Here is an 11,350-nt window from a genome sequence, read left to right on the forward strand (position 1 = left end):
AATGGTCCAAAAGAACCCCCACATCAGAAAAATTACTATCCCAGATTATAAACAGGTCGTCGATGAATCTTTTGTAGAACATAACACCCTCTTTAAACAGACCATTCTCTATATGTACCATTTCAAAAACTCCCATGAACAAATTGGCGTAAGAACATGCAGCCTTGGATCCCATCGCTGTCCCGAGACGTTGGTGGTACAGTACATCAGCAAATAAAAAATAATTGTTGTGAAGTATGAAGCTCATGCTTTCCATTATAAAATCCTTTTGGGTCGGGGGAATTCTATTGTCGTTCTCCAAATATAGGGAAAGACAAAATAAACCCAGGTGGTGCTGTATATTGGAATAAAGGGAGGCTACATCAATGGTTACAAACATATATGAATCTTTCCACGGGATGTCACTAATCTCAAGAAGGTGGGTAGAATCCCTGAGGTGGCTATTTAGACCCAACACATATGGCTGCAAAAGTATGTCAATATAGTTAGCTAGGTTTGACATTAACGAGTCTATGCCTGAAATTATGGGTCTGCCAGGGGGTTTGGATACATTTTTGTGGATTTTGGGCAGATGATAAAAGAATGCCTTAGGGTACTTTCACACTTGCATTGTTTTCCTTCCGTTACAATCCGCCCTTTTGGAAAACAGCGGAATCCATTAACGGATTTCGCTGTTTCCCATAGACTTGTATGGTTGACGGATTGTACCAAAAGGACCTGCGTTGCTTCCGCTGGGCGACGCTCCGTTGCTTCCGCCCAGCGGGAGAAACGCAGCATGTATGTTTTGAGCAGCGGAATCCACTGGATTTCACTGCGCATGCTCTTTTTTTTTTTTAATCACAAACTTTATTTTGGCTCGCGGTGGCCGAACGTTCAGCTGAGCGCCCGCCCGCCAGCAAGTGACAGCGCTCAGTTGAGCGCCCGCCCGCCGGCATGCCCGGCTGCCGGCAAATGACAGCGCTCAGCTGAGCGCCCGCCCGCTGGCATGCCCGGGCGCCGGCAAGTGACAGCGCTCAGCTGAGCATCCGCCCGCCGGCATGCCCAGCCGCCGGCAAGTGACAGCGCTCAGCTGATCACCCGGCGGCCGGCTGCAGGGAGCGATCAGCTGATCACCCGGCGGCCGGCTACTGGGAGCGATCAGCTGATCACCCGGCGGCCAGCTGCAGGGAGCGATTAGCTGATCACCCGGCGGCCAGCTACTGGGAGCGATCAGCTGATCTTTCACAATAGTCTGCCGCCAGTAAAACTGTAAAAAAAAAAATCAAAACGGATTCCGTTGTTTTGCAGCATCCGTTGTGCCACTATATGCAACACATCCGTTGCATCCGTCACACAACGCAATGCAACAGATACCATTCAACGCAAGTGTGAAACAAGCCTTAGCCGGGATTTTGGTCTGTAAAAAATGTTTCTCTGCGAGATTCAGTATATTGCTATCCATTGCCTTTTGGATAAGGACTTTATATGCAGCAACGGCCTGATCATAATCTGCTTCTTTCACTATCTCATAATGGATTGGATCAGATAGAATTTTATACGCTTCTTTGAGATAGTCAGCTCTATTTTGAATGACTATCCCACCTCCCTTATCTGCTGCTCTAATGACTATATCCCTGTTATTTTTTAGGGCATACAGCGCCTCCCTTTCAGAGTGGGATAAATTATTTTTGGGTCTCCTGTTTTGGTTGACGACCCCCTTCAAGTCGGCCAGGACCAGATCGCAAAACGTTTTAAGAAAATGCCCCTTGCTTTTGGTGGGATAAAATTTAGATTTAGGTTTTACCACAGTATGGCAGAAAGGATCGATTTCAGGAGGGGTAGTGGAAATATTTTCCCCTTTTAAAAGAAAGTGCCTCTTTAGAGTAAGCTTTCTGACATAGCTTTGAATGTCCAGAAAAATATCAAAATCTTTTGTTTTGTAAGAAGGAGAGAAAGATAAGCCTTTATTTAAAACTTTAGTTTCCTTTCTACTAAGTGAATAGTTGGAAATGTTAAAAATATTGTTAGCAGACCCAGTTTTTTGGGGGACATTATTGGGTTTATTGTCAGTGTTTTTATTTTTTACTTCAAAGGAGTCTCCTAAGCGGCTCTCTTTTTGCTTTGACTTGGAACCTGCCCTAGCTCCTCTGCTGTATTTTTTCTCTTTTTTGTGGAAGATTTTAGGACTAAAAAACCCGTAATGAGATTAGACTTTTGATTTTTAGCTGGTGGCAAAAAAGGGACAAGCGGTGAGGCCATATTAGTATTGTCTATGACAATTCTCTCACTATCTATGAGAGTCTCAGGTGTAGTTTTGGAGAAGTGTGTAGAAGGGAGAGGGTCATGGACGGACAGGTCCAAAAGATCAATAAAATTTTCATCCCGTGCTGAAACATTCTGTGTTGGGGGGTCATTTTGATCAAACAGTGCCCTCTCTTTTCTAATTTTATCGATCTGCAACCTGATCTCGGCAAGCTGCGCCCGTGTCTCTTCGGGGTTTGAAGGTACGGAAACTTCTTTTGGAAGAATACTGGTGCCACCAGAGGTGGAGGGGGTCGGTATTCTTATTTATGTTTTGCCTAGAGATGTTGGTTTGTGAAAACACTTCAATCACAAGTATATCAATTTTATCTGGGGGCATGGTTGGTTCTTTAGCTGTATTCTGCAACACTTCTCCAGCCCCATTGGAGTCAATAGTGGTATTGGGACCAGGCTTATCTGTTTTATGAAATCTACTGTTCATAAAACTTCTTCTATTTGAGTAATTATTATTAGTGGAACTGTGTCTCCTATAACTGATATTTCTAGGCAACCAGTCTGTAAGCTGTATGTATAATTTCTTTTTTCCCTGAAGAAGGAGACGGTCCTTGTCTCTGAAACGCGTTGGATTGCTGAAATAAAAAAGAGATTGCTTCATTATCCTGACATCAGTGGTTTTTTAGCGCAGCATAAACCCGTTTTTCTTACATGATATATTTTAAAACTAAAAATGAACTGTTTGGCCATAATGACCATCATTACGTTTGGAGGAAAAAGGGAGAAGCCTAAGAACACCATCCCAACTGTGAAATATTGGGGTAGCAGCATCATGTTGTGTTGCTGCAGGAGGGATTGGTGCATTTCACAAAATAGATGGCCTTAATTATAGCATTAGAAGCAGGAAATGACAGATCATATTTAAATTAAAAAAAAAAATGTTTTTTGCCAGGAGATGCAGATTTGGTGCAAGAATTTGGTGTATAAAGTCAAGCACCAAAGCTGCATCTCCTGGTAGAAAAGACACAAAGACGGTTTTGATGCTGTTTCGGTGCGTTTTTCTACCAGGAGATGAACATTTGGTGGTGAAATGTCCACACCAGATTTCTGCACCAAATTTGCATTTCCTGGCAGAAAACCGCACTGAGACAGCCAAGAGATGCAGAATAGATATACCAAATCTGAATCTTCTGGCAAAAAATTGCTCCAATGCTGCATCTACACTTTATTATGCAGAAAGTAGATTTTTTTTTCTAATTTTGTACAATCCCCTTTAACATCTGTATTTTGGCCTTTTTGGTCCTGAGCACACGCAGCACCGGCCGCCGGCTCCATCGTGCATTGTCTGGTCTTCTCATTATGTACATTTATCCACAGAATTTGTATAATACATGCTGATCCCACCAATGGGGCCACAACCTCAGCCACTCTCAGCTTAGAGAAGGCAGAACTCCCATCAGTACAGGAATTTATATCATCTCTACACTAAGGGGTACTTTACACGTTGCGACATCGCTACTGATATATCGTCGGGGTCACATCGTTAGTGACGCACATCCGGCGCCGGTAGCAACATCGCAATGTGTAAATCCTAAGTGCGACGATGAACGAGCACAGATGCATAAAAAATCGCTGATCTCTGTAATGTCGTTCATTTCCATAATGTCGCTACATCAGGAAATACGATGTTGTTTGTAGTTCCTGCAGCTCCACACATCTCTGTGTGTGAAGCTGCAGGAACGACAAACATCTCCTTACCTGTGTCCACTGGCAATGCAGAAGTAAAGAGGTGGGCGGGATGTTACGTCCCGCTCATCTCCGCCCCTCCGCTTCTATTGGCCGGCCGCTTAGTGACGTCGCGGTGACGTCGAACGCACCTCCCCCTTGGAGGGATAGCTCGGCGGTCACAGCGACATCGCCGACCAAGTATGTGCATGTGCAGTTGCCGTAGCGATTATGTTCACTACGGCAGCAATCACAAGATATCGCATGTACGATGGGGGCGGCTTCTTATCGCGCTGGACATCGCTAACAAATGCTAGCGATGTCGCAACGTGTAAAGTACCCCTAAGAGCGTCAGCGCCATATTCTCCAAATACATGTGGGTCCCATTGCAGAATGTACCATCCATTATGTGATATCTCTGGATAGAGCATAAATGGACAACATCAGAATATCCCTATATGAACGAGGTCGGACATGGTGGAATTAATGTAGATTTCAGGTGCAGATTCTCTAGCACAAATTTTGAGGAGTTTATTGTACAATACATTTGAAGAAATCAATTTTCTTAGGATATAAAAAAATGGCCTCCTGTCCTTGTTTGTGTCCTGGGAAACTTGGTAAAAAAAACAGTAAGGTGGGGCAGCAAAGGGAAGTTTTTCGCAGGGCACCATTCAGGCTATGGTCGACCGTGGTCATGAAGGATGCAAAACCACTAATCTGTGTTGCTCAAAATGCATATAATGCAAGAGTCCCTGGAATGGCAGTGGGACATAAAGTCTGCCATGTGTGCCAGACTCCCAACAGTCCCACCAGAGGGAAGACTATACATCTCTTCGTCCTCCTCCTCCTTTTCCCTCTCCTCCTCTGCAGGGGATCCATGATGAACAGATGAGATAAAGCTATTGGGGTAGTACCTCTGTAGTGCATGCAACCATCTCCTGTTCCTCCTCATTATCCCTTAATCCACGCTGTGAAGATGAGATGAAGCTCGGCTGGGTAGTATCACCTTGTGTATTTTCCTCCTCCATCTCCAAATGTTCTACATGCAAAGCTTTCTCTTTCATTGTGATCAGCGAGTGCTTCTGGAGACACAAAAGCAGGATGGTTACCCTGATTATGGCATCATTGCTACTCACCATCTTGGTTGATTCCTGAAAGTTTTGGAGAGCAAAACTGCCATGCTGGTGGCAAGTGTAGCTGACATGCGGCGCACCTTCAGAAGTAGCTCAGGCAAATCTAGGTAGGATTTCAGAGAGTGCTGAATCACTAAGTTGAGGACGTGGGCCACACATTATTATTATTATTATTATTTATTATTATAGCGCCATTTATTCCATGGCGCTTTACAAGTGAAAGAGGGTATACGTACAACAATCATTAACAGTACAAGACAGACTGGTATAGGAGGAGAGAGGACCCTGCCCGCGAGGGCTCACAGTCTACAGGGAATGGGTGATGGTACAATATGGTACACATAGGACTTGTATAGGGGAATGCAGCCGCTACTAAAAATGTTGCTTCACTGTGACTTTCAGATTGTGTTGTACTGTGGCTTTAAGAGACTGGCTCACTAACAGAGCATAATGGAATGGCCCAGATCTCTCCCTGCTGCTGGGAGCTGATTTGGTCTGATCAGGGAGAAGTTGAGAGAGAAGCAGGAAGTGAGAGAGTGTGGATTCCAGGATGTACTGAGGGATGGAGATATAGGAGAGTCGGCATCCGGCCTGCCAGAGTTCCTTGCCTAAGGAGCCCAGCTGTCCAGCAAATTGGGAAAAGAAGTCCTGCATCACCCTTCTGGAATGAAGTGCGCACCACCATACTGAAAAGCCCCAGAGTGGATCGGTCCTGCGGACGGAGCCTTGAGTGAGTGTCGGTGGTGAGGGAACCAGTGTAGGCCTCCATAGTGAGAGTGCGGTATCCGCACGGTTGCTTTGGAGGAGACCAGCCAGGTTAGTGGATAGAGTAGGATTGGTTAGTGTTGTATATCAGCATAACGTTGTATTGCTATTTGAACTTGTATTGCTTACTGGACTAGTTGTGGCAACCTGGGCCATCCACCTCAGCTAAAGTATACACTGTTGTATCTGGAGTTGTCTCTTTTACTATTTGTCCCTTTTTGCCCCTATCCCGCTGCTGCCCTGCAGCTTACGTTTGTTACCCTAATAAATTAACTTTCTTCTTGGTTTACCTGTTAAGTCTGTCTGATACCATGACTTGTTCTGCAGAACGGAGGGCCCTTGGTCCATCGCTTCACTTGTGTCAGCTTGCCAAGCTTTAGAGCTGCCACAACATTATGGCCAGTGGCGTAACTACCGTGCTTGCAGGGGTCGCCCTTGCAACCGGGCCCGGGAGGTTAGGGGCCCGCGGCAGCCCGGTAGATCAGCAGCCAGTTCCCTACTGTGAGAGAGGAGCTGCGCTGTTCTGCCGCAGACCATGCAGCCGCTATATGACCCTGTGCCGCTAGCACTGACACCGGGCCCCCATCATCGCACGCTGCTATGATATTGCATCGAGTGGCTAGCGCCATTCTATGCATCATCATTCTTCCCCCGTGCCTGCGCGGTGACGTCTCTCCTGTGCGACTGCTGTGTGTGCTGAGAGCACAGAGCGCAGGGCGGGAGGACCCCGACCGAAGCAGGGGGGGAACGAGGACAGGTGAGGATGAGCAGTGGTGAAACAAGTAGAGGTGAGGACAAAGCAGCGGGGGAAGGAGAAGAGAGGTGAGTACTTGTTTTTTATTTTTTTTTTTATAAATCTGAGTACACAGGGGCTGGCTGCATGACACATGGAGGCCTTGGTGGGGCTGGCTGCATGACACATGGAGGCCTTGAGGGGCTGGCTGCATGACACATGGAGGCCTTGAAGGGCTGGCTGCATGACACATGGAGGCCTTGGGGGGGCTGGCTGCATGAAACATGGAGGCCTTGGGGGGGCTGGCTGCATGAAACATGGAGGCCTTGGGGGGGCTGGCTGCATGAAACATGGAGGCCTTGGGGGGGCTGGCTGCATGACACATGGAGGCCTTGGGGGGCTGGCTGCATGACACATGGAGGCCTTGGGGGGGCTGGCTGCATGACACATGGAGGCCTTGGGGGGGCTGGCTGCATGACACATGGAGACCTTGGGGGGGCTGGCTGCATGACACATGGAGGCCTTGGGGAGGGCTGGCTGCATGACACATGGAGGCCTTGGGGAGGGCTGGCTGCATGACACATGGAGGCCTTGGGGAGGGCTGGCTGCATGACACATGGAGGCCTTGGGGAGGGCTGGCTGCATGACACATGGAGGCCTTGGGGAGGGCTGGCTGCATGACACATGGAGGCCTTGGGGAGGGCTGGCTGCATGACACATGGAGGCCTTGGGGAGGGCTGGCTGCATGACACATGGAGGCCTTGGGGAGGGCTGGCTGCATGACACATGGAGGCCTTGGGGAGGGCTGGCTGCATGACACATGGAGGCCTTGGGGAGGGCTGGCTGCATGACACATGGAGGCCTTGGGGAGGGCTGGCTGCATGACACATGGAGGCCTTGGGGAGGGCTGGCTGCATGACACATGGAGGCCTTGGGGAGGGCTGGCTGCATGACACATGGAGACCTTGGGGAGGGCTGGCTGCATGACACATGGAGGCCTTGGGGAGGGCTGGCTGCATGACACATGGAGGCCTTGGGGAGGGCTGGCTGCATGACACATGGAGGCCTAGGGGAGGGCTGGCTGCATGACACATGGAGGCCTTGGGGAGGGCTGGCTGCATGACACATGGAGGCCTTGGGGAGGGCTGGCTGCATGACACATGGAGGCCTTGGGGAGGGCTGGCTGCATGACACATGGAGGCCTTGGGGGGGGCTGGCTGCATGACACATGGAGGCCTTGGGGGGGCTGGCTGCATGACACATGGAGGCCCTGGGGGGGCTGGCTGCATGACACATGGAGGCCCTGGAGGTGCATGATACATGGAGGTCTATGGGGCTGCATAATAAACATGAAGGACACCTTATACATGGACTGTAGGGGTGCTATATGCATGAATAGAGGTCTATGGGGCAGCATTATACATGGAGGTTTATGGGGCTGCATAATACAAAATGAAGGACACCTTATACATGGAATATAGGGGTGCATTATACATGGAGGAGTATGTGGCTGCATAATACAATATGAAGGTTTATGGGGCTTCATTATGATACATATAGGACTAAGAGGGGCTACATTATAATATATGGAGGCTACCTCATAAAACAGAGGACTATGTGGTGCAGTATAATATATGGAGAACTATGGGAAAATCATTACAATAATTGGAGCCCTCATAGGAGGGCTACTTTATACATGGAGAACTATGGGGGTGCATTATAATATATGGAGGACAATGTGGTGCAGTATAATATATGGAGAACTAAGGGGTGAATTATAGTATATGGAGGACTATGGGATGAATTATAATACATGGAGAACTATGGGAAATGCATTATAATACATAGAAGTGCATTTTAATATATGAAGGGTTATGTGGGACGCTTTATACTATATGGAAGGCTATGTGGGGGCCATTATAGTATTTGGAGAACTATATACGAGGGGAGACAAAGATACAAGAATGGGATGGGAATGTTTTGTGCTGAGGGAAAGAGGCTCTTTCCCTCAGCACCCAGATTTCCCACTCTCTGCTATACATCTCTCAGCACCAAGCTTTCCCATGCTCTGATATGGGAAAGATGGGTGCTGAGGGAAAGATGTATAGCAGAGCATGGGAAAGATGGGTGCCGATGACAAGATGGATATCAGAACATAGGAAAGCATGGTGCTGATAGCGGGATTTCAGATCATGGGACACCTCGGTGCTGAGGGTAGAAGCCAAGTGTCAGCATCATTATCCTGTTCCCCAAGTGTCGATGTACGTGGAGGGGGGGCCCAGTCCAAACTTTGCATCGGGGACCATCAAACTCTAGTTACGCCATTGGTTAAAGCCAATATCAAATACAAACATTACTGGTTGAATTTTCAGCGGGGAGATCCACAGATCTGTCTGGTCTGTTAGATGGTACAAGAAGTCTGTGGTAGTCATATGTTTAGGTAACAATCAGCACACTATCAGCAGTGCCTGTTGCCGCCTCACCAAGGCAGTACTGCAGCACTTCTGTCGCGGGCGGGGAGGAGGGTGTCAGCACACCGCGCTCACCCCTTCTGCTCGGGTCCGGCGGCCGCCGCTGCTCAGTGGTGGCTCGAGCTGTGGGCCGGATCCCGGGGGTTCTCGAGCGGCGCTCCTCGCCCGTGAGTGAAAGGGGATTTGGGGTGTTGGGATAATGTCCGTGACGCCACCCACGGTTGTGGTGATTTGTAGCACCACCGCTGCTCAATGCGGGGATCCTGGGGGTGGTGATGTGGAGCAGCTAGGTGTTGTGTTGCCCCTCCGTGGGTAGGGGGGTTGGTGATCCCGGGGCCCGGTGATGATATGTAGGATGCAGGGCCTGGTGGGCGCAGGGATGCGGGGGCAGTGCTGTGCCTTGCGGCACTGTGGTACTCACTCAGCCTGAGACAGTGACACAGTTCTCGGTAAACAAACGGCTGGTTGGTCGGTCCCACGGACGGCTGCACTTGCTCACCCAGTCGGTAGCGGTGATGTCCCTTTTCCTTGCACCTAATGTTGTCTGTTGGTCGCGATGGGTTCCCACCGGTAACCCGCTCCCCGGCTTCAAGCTGGACCGGAGGAGCTCTACTCTTTGCCCGCAGGCGCTGGCCCTCAGAAACTGGTGCCCTGGCGGTGGCGGTGTCTCTGTTGTACAGGTTGGGCTGTTGCCTTCACTCGGGACTTGGTTGTTGGGGGATCTACGTCCCCATCACTGACGGATTTGGCAAGTTTGGCGACTCCTAGCCTTGCCGGGGTCCGAGAGGCCCCTGCCCTGGTGCTGACTGTCTTTTGGTACGCTGCTCCAGACCGCCGGGTCACTACCCGTCCGCGGTCCTTCCAGGAACTTCCAAACGGTCACCCCTTCAGACAATCACCACTGTTGCTGACCTTGCTGACCCTGTCCTGCACACAGCTGGACACACTTCAAGCTTCCTTTCTGTAACTGTTCTCACTTTTTTTCAGCTTCTCTTACTCCTCCTTTACCACTTCCACTTCACTTCACTACTTTCACTTCCTTAGCTCATCTTAGCTGTTTACTCAAGCTCTCCCCTGAGCTAACTCTTCTCACTCCTTCCACTTCCTCCTCCAAACTCTATCTGCCTGGTTTCTTCCCGCCTCCAGAGCTGTGAACTCCTTGGTGGGCGGAGCCAACCGCCTGGCCCACCCCCCTGGTGTGCACATCAGCCTCTGGAGGAAGGCAACAAGGATTTTAGTTTAGCTTTGGTGTTCCTAACTGGGATGTAGGGTGTGATGGTGCAGTGACCTGTGACCCCTGGCTTGCCCAGGGCGTCACACTTCCAGTTTGAGGCTGATATGGACAATAAATCAGCGACGGAGGATGAAGAGGTGCAGGAAAAGAAGTAGGGGGTGCAGGAACTGGCATAGAATGTGGAGGAAACCTTATGGAACTATGGCTCGAAATTCTAGATGTTGGTAGCACGTGTGCCAGCTCAGGCTCCAATTTGGTTCTTGCCTCCATGAAGTTTACCCAGTGTACCATACACCAGGAGAAATAAGGACTGCTGGAAACCGGATACAGAGGGTTGGCCACCGCCATCAGGTATCGGAAAGCCTCAGTGTCCACAAGCTTGAACGGCATCAATTCCAGTCTGGAAATGTGACTGTTTAGTGTTTAGGCCTGTGGGTGGGCCGCTAAGTATTTCTACTTGCGTTCCAAGGCCTGGGGTAGAGAGAGCTGGATGCTGCACTTTGACAAGGAAGTGGACATCCTTGTTGATGCTGTTTGCGAATGTGCAAAGACAGCTTCAGGGTGGGAGGCATTCACACTTGCGCTCTGGATAGGGGATCGACCAGCATGTAGCACATTGGAAATAGCAGTGGGGTCACCCGCAGACAATGATTGTGGACTCAACCGTTAGGGTCGCCTAGCCAGGTGTTTAGATGAGGCATGCTGGTAGTGGACAGGTTGGTAGTGGTCTGGCCCCTACCGAGCTTGGTATGGCACAGGTTGCAAATGACCATTTTCTTGTCTTCTGAACTTTCAAGCGCCAGACTGGGAATCACTAACCCTTAGCCTGAAATGCTGTGGACAAACAAGTGCAATAGGGTCTTATCCAATTATAAGGGGAAATTATAAAGTGAGACCATTTCATTTTATATATCACCACTGTGATTTTATATTAAATGTGATACTGTAATGTCGCGGGCGGAGGAGGGGACGCCGCGCTCTCCCACTGCTCGGGTCCGGCTGCCGCGGCTGCTGCGGCCTGCTGTTGCTCGGTGGCTTGAGCGATGGGCCGGAT

Source organism: Anomaloglossus baeobatrachus, chromosome 3, assembly GCF_048569485.1.
Source record: "Anomaloglossus baeobatrachus isolate aAnoBae1 chromosome 3, aAnoBae1.hap1, whole genome shotgun sequence".
NCBI lineage: Eukaryota > Metazoa > Chordata > Amphibia > Anura > Aromobatidae > Anomaloglossus > Anomaloglossus baeobatrachus.